Source organism: Pongo abelii, chromosome 5 (assembly GCF_028885655.2).
Source record: "Pongo abelii isolate AG06213 chromosome 5, NHGRI_mPonAbe1-v2.0_pri, whole genome shotgun sequence".
NCBI lineage: Eukaryota > Metazoa > Chordata > Mammalia > Primates > Hominidae > Pongo > Pongo abelii.
The window spans coordinates 108,925,833-108,931,832 of record NC_071990.2 but is presented as its reverse complement, the minus strand read 5'-3'; the positions used below and the strand labels follow the sequence as shown (position 1 = coordinate 108,931,832).

General features: G+C 43.3%; 1 protein-coding gene across 3 annotated transcripts in view; it reads left to right on the top strand.

The window, feature by feature from the left end:
* The first annotated feature begins 337 nt into the window (after nucleotides 1–337).
* The window catches only part of SCML4 (Scm polycomb group protein like 4), a 149,751-nt gene continuing 144,088 nt past the window's right edge, over nucleotides 338–6,000 (top strand). Inside the window, exons 1-2 of one of the 3 annotated variants that reach the window (XM_054557947.1) lie at nucleotides 338–398; nucleotides 933–1,059. The gene's annotated coding sequence lies outside the window, so the exon portion shown is untranslated. Of the gene's footprint in view, nucleotides 399–932; nucleotides 1,060–1,246; nucleotides 1,384–6,000 lie in introns of those variants that run through there. The other 2 variants (XM_054557948.1, XM_054557949.1) reach the window with 2 other exon arrangements.

The window sequence follows — 6,000 nt, the reverse complement described above, 5'->3', positions numbered from 1 at the left end:
CTCCTGGGTAACCATTTCACACCCACTATCCTATGGGACACACACACACGCACACACACAACAAACATGTTTCTATTACATTTAGATTTTGGACGAAGGGTCTCAATCCATCCTAAGGAACCCAGCCACCTATAATATTCCTAATAACACTGCCTGGCCCTGCTTGAGTTCGTTGCCCTCACTCCAAAGATGGGTGGCTCAGAGGCAGATGAGCTCCTCCTTGGCCCTGACCTGCCTGGGTCTCAGAGGAGAGGAGGCCACGTGTATTCATCTGCTGGGGCTGATGTAACAAATGCCACAATCAAGGGGGCTTGGACAACAGAGCTTGTTTGTCTCACCGTTCTGGAGGCAGAAGTCCACACTCAAGGTGTCAGCAGTGTTGGCTCTGTCTGAGGCTGGTGAGGGAAGGGTCTGTTCCAGACTCTTCTTGGCTCCGGGATGGTTCTCGTCTCCCTGTGTCTCTGCACTTCCTCTTCCCTCTAAGCGTGCCCATCTCTGTGACAAGTTGGTCCTTTTTATGAGGACACCAGTCACATTGGATCGGAGCCCACTTAATGATCTCCTTTTAACTTGATTATCTCTGTAAAGACCCTATTTCCAAATCAGGTCACTTTCTGAAGTACTAGGTGTTAGGATTCCAACATATATTTTTTGGGGTGGACACAGTTCAACCCTTAACACCAAGGAAACCCTGATGAATGGAGGAGGAGTTCATTGGTGCTTGACAAGGACCCTTTTCAGGATCCAATCAGTTCCTCAGTGGACAGGCTGCTAGGCTAAGGCTTTGCCCAGGAAGGTCCTAGAACTTGGGGAGTGCTGGCCTCCTGGAAGAGTGGAGTCTGAGGCCGGCTCTGGGCTGCTGGCAGGAGGCTCACTCAGGGAGCTCCCTTCTCTCTCCACATCAGAGGCCCACTTGTCTCCTGTCACTGCAGGTGGGGACAGGACCTTCACTGGAACATTCCCCACAGATTTGCCCAACACGTGTGGCACCTGAGTTCAATGGGGAGCCAGGCATTTGTCGAGGAAAGAAACAAGGGCCCAGCATCTGGAAGATACGAGGTAAAAATGTAATACCATGCGTAGTAAATGTTCATAGTAATTTGGGTCTCATAAAGCCCTGTGTCTCCACACTGTATCCTCTTGCTCATAAAACTCTAATGTAACCCTGTGTTCTGTCATACACAATTGAAATCTGAGGATTCCAAAGAACACCCTTGCCCATTCCTTTCTAAGGGAGCTTCGTCACTGAAGAGTTTCAAATTCAGACTTGGGTCACCTATCATCCTCTTAAGATTGTAATGTTCTAAGTAGTAACAGGAAGTCTCTCAAGCAAGTGAGAAAATCCCTTTTCCTCCATTCGTTCGCAAAGAAAAAAGAATCCAGGTAATCGTTCTGTAATTTCCGGAGAATCGTCACCTTTCCAGTAGCTGCTAAGGCCAAGGTGAAAACAAGCTAGCAGTACATGACATCTCCTCCTATCGCCGGGCCCCGGAGCGTCTCTAGGCTCCAGTGATGTTAACTGGTGGTCAGGGCCACTGGTTCCCACTGCATTAGGACAGACTGTTTGACCTCTAAGCCTAATTTCAGATGATCCTTTTTGCTGATGTGAACTCCTTTGTGTTACTATGTTGGGGATAAGATTTTTTTTTTTTTCTAGCTCTGTCGCCCGGGCTGGAGTGCAGTGGTGCATTCTCGGCTCATTGCAACCTCTGCCTCCTGGGTTCAAGCGATTCTCCTGCCTCAGCCTCCCAAGTAGCTGGGATTATAGGCGTGTGCCACATGCCTGGCTAACTTTTTGTACTTTTAGTAGAGATGGGGTTTCACCATGTTAGGCAGGCTGGTCTTGAACTCCTGACCTCAAGTGATCTGTCTGCCTCAGCCTCCCAAAGTGCTGGGGTTACAGGTGTGAGCCACTATGCCAGGCCTTTTTTTTAAAATATACATATTTAAAATTATACATTTTTTTTGTTGTTGAGTCGAGATATTACTATATTGCATAGGCTGGTCTCGAGCTCCTGGCCTCAAGCAGTCCTCTCAGCTTGGCCTTCCAAAGTGCTGGGATTACAGGTGTGAGCCACCGTGCCCAGCCAGGGATATGATTTCTTAGTCTCCCTAAAATATATAGTGAGTGTTAGAGGTGCAAAATTTGATATGAGGACAAATGAGGTGGAGAATTGACTGCAGTGAGGGAAAGCTGTCCCCCTTCCCCACTGGGACAATAGGCTCACTGTGACCTCGAACTCTTGGCCTCAAGTGATCCTTCTGCCTCAGCCTCCCAAGAAGCTGGGACTGCAGGCCCGTGCTACCACGTTCAGCAAATTTTAAAAATATTATGTTGAGACAGGATCTCGTTCTGTTGCCCAGGCTGATCTCCAACTCCTGGCCTCAAGCGATCCTCCAGCCTCGGCCTTCCAGTGTGTTGGGATTACAGGCATAAGTCACTGTGCCCAACAGCAGATGATTTGAATCATTGACTTCTTGATACATTGTGAGCTCATTAGTAATTTTTTCTTAATACATTTAAGGTAAAAAGAGATTGTGATAGAAGACCATTCTATTTCTGTACTTGAGGACCAGCGCCCTTTTTTCTGCCTTCCCTCCTTGGCACCCTCCCTCCACAACAAATATCCCATCGAGTTTTCTTGCTGTCAGACTCATCGTCTCCCTTTCTCTTCCTTACACAAATTCATGTCTGTTTCCCATCATTTAATAGCTTTGTTGCATGGTTTACATTTTATTTTTAAATTCTCCTCTGTCTAGCATCCAGCTTTTCTTTAGCAAGCACATACTCATTTTGTTCTGTCTTTTCATACTGTATCCTTCATGATTTCTCCCACCCAATTTGCCATCATTATTTTTCTCTTTGCCTTTAAACTTTAAAAACATTTCCCCATTGTTTTTGCTTTGTTTTGCTTCTCTCTCTCTCTTCCTCTCAGTGGTGGAGAAAGCACAGTGCATTTTCCCAAAGCTGGCTAACAGTACATTGCCAGCAGCACTGGCCAAACTTCCCGTCTCTTTATTAGGGTCTCCCTAATTCTGTGAACACCAGTGTGTGGTAAAGCCCCTGCCTACATCCTCTAACCGGTTTCTGGAAGTTTGGGTGGGTTATCCCTGCCTGGAAACATGTTCAATCTCCTTCTCCCCCAAGGTTGAATGTGTCTCTGGGGGCAGTGCTCTTCTACAATCCCCACTCTGCAGGGCCTGTGGGCGATGACAGCACAAATGTTACCGGCAGGGCCAGTGGGCAGAGCAGGCAGGTTGATGAAGACGTGGGCGGGTGACGGAAGTGTACTTGTGTGTGTAGGAGTTGTTTTCCTGGGTGATTTTGAATAAGCCACTTCCTTGTGCTTTGGAATTCCTGGTGGTCAAAGGGTACTTTACAAAACGTTTTCAGATTGGTGCAAAATAGGTTGCTCTAAGTTTGGTGAAGCCAATTCTAGATTTGTTTTTAAATTTCAGGTTGATGACTTTTAAAGGGGCAGTGGAACAATGTTTCTGATCACTCTTTGGGAGTCTCCTGCCTTTCCCAAAAAATATAATATGCCTTTTTTCTCTGGCTGTCTTTGGGATTTCCTGTCTTCTATTTTCAGCAGTTTGAAAATGATATACCTAGGTGTGACATTTTTGATCAATCGTTTATTTGTTTTTGTGTTTCACTTGACGTTTCTGAGCTTCTTAGATTTGTGGTTTGGTATCTGTCGTGAATTTTGGAAGAAATCTTGGCCATTTGTTCTTCCAATATTTCTTCTCAATCTCTCTTCTCTTTTCGGTATTTTGATTGCATGCATATTAGGCGATTTGATATTGTCTCACATGAAATATAAAAATATATATTTATTATAAGTAGAAGAATGAAAAATAAACACCATGTAAACATTAACCACAAGAAAGCCTGAGCAGCTTATTATATTAATATCTGACAAAGTACACTTCAGAATAAGAAATATTATCAGGAATAATAATGTTACGTAATAAGAAAAGGGTCAACTCTCCAAGAAGACATAACAAGTGTGTATATACCTAACATCGGTGCTTAAAAAAACATGAAGCAAAAACTGCTAGGATGGAAAAGAGAAAGACAAATTCACATTTACAGATGGAAATTCCTACATTCTTCTCTCAATGGTTGAAAGAAAGAGTAGACAGAATATCACAAAAGACCAGGCTGGCTGCGGTGGCTCATGCCTGTAATCCCGGGACTTTGGGAGGCCGACCTGGGCAGATTACTTGAGATCAGGAGTTTGAGACCAGCCTAGGCCAACATGGCAAAATCACAAAAGACCAGGCTGGGTGCGGTGGCTCATGGCTGTAATCCCAGGACTTTGGGAGTCTGACCTGGGCAGATCACTTGAGATCAGGAGTTTGAGACCAGCCTAGGCCAACATGGCAAAACCCCATTTCAAAATAGAAAAGTTAGCTGGGCGTGGTGGTACACACCTGTAATCCCAGCTACTTGGGAAGCTGAGGCAGGAGAATGGCTTGAACCTGGTAGGTGGACGTTGTAGTGAGCCAAGATTGTGCCACTGCACTCTGGATAACATCAACCAACTTGACCTAATTGACATTTATACAATACTCTACTCAGCAACAGAATACATAATTTTTTATCTTCTACATAGACTTTTCAACAAGGTAGAACATATTTTGAACCATAAAGAAAATCTTAAAACACTTTAAAAACTGGAAATTTCACAAAGTATGTGCTTGGAGCATAATGGAATTAAGCTAGAAATCAGTAAGTAAGATATTTGGAAAATTCCCAAATATTTGGAAATTAAACAACACACTTCCATATAATCCATGGGCCAAAAGGAAAGCCTCAAGACAAATGAAAAAATACTGTGAACAAAATAAAAACAAATTATATCTAATTTGTGAATTACAACTGAGGCAGTGCTTTAGAGGAAAATTTATGGCATTAAATGCTTATATTAGAAAAGAAGAAATGTCTCCAATCAATAAACTAAGCTCCTACCATAAGAAACTAGAGAAAGAAAAGCAATTAAACCCAAAGCAAGCAGAAAGAAGGAAACAATAAAAGGCCTACATCAATAATATTAAAACAAGAAAAACCTTCCTACCACTTCCCATGAGAGTCCTAAGTCTCTATGAAAATCAGTGCATGCAAATAGTGGTGTGTAGAGGAGAAGGATTTTATCCAATTACACAGGTCAGACTTGGAGGTGTGGGCCCTCTCCTACCCAGGATCTCTGTGAAACTAGATGTAGTAAATGTTTTAAAAAATACTATATTCTATTTATGTCATTTTTAAAGCTGACATTTATTGAGTGCTAATGATACACCAGGTCCTGTTCTAAGCACTTTGCATGTATTTCTCCATTTAGTTCATACAATCAATCTATTTTGATCCCCATTTTAGAGATGTGAGAACGAAAGCATGCAGAGGTTAAGTAATCTGCCAAATTACTGCCTGGATTTGAGTCCAGGCAGTCTGGCTTCATAGCTCAGCTGTAAAGGAGTGTTTTTGCTTCTATCTGTGAGCAGGCAGTGCATGACGGAAGAAGCTATTTCCCCTGTGCTGGCACAGTGTCTGGCATGTGAAACCTCTGGATAAGTGGTACTTGGCTGATTTACAACTTGAAACCACTTTAGAATAAAAAGCGGAAGAATGTTAACCTATTAGAAAGGTGATGACTACAACTCCACTTTATTTATTTATTTAGAAATGAGGTCTTCCAGTGTTGGCCAGGCTGGTCTTGAACTCCTGGCCTCAAGCCATCCTCCCATCTCAGCCTCCTGAGCAGCCAGAATTACAGGTGCATCCCACCTCTCCCAGTTAGCCCATTTTTTTTTAGCAGTTTATAAGTTACTGCTGTTGGTCAATACCAACGACCCTTCATTTTATATCGTATGATGCAATATGATGGTTGACAGGAGGGAGATGGTGTTTGGGGATTGAGCAGGTAGGTGGGGAGAGATGTTTCTCTGATATCATCACAAAAATCATAGAGGACAGCAAAAAAAAATTCAGTCTCTAGA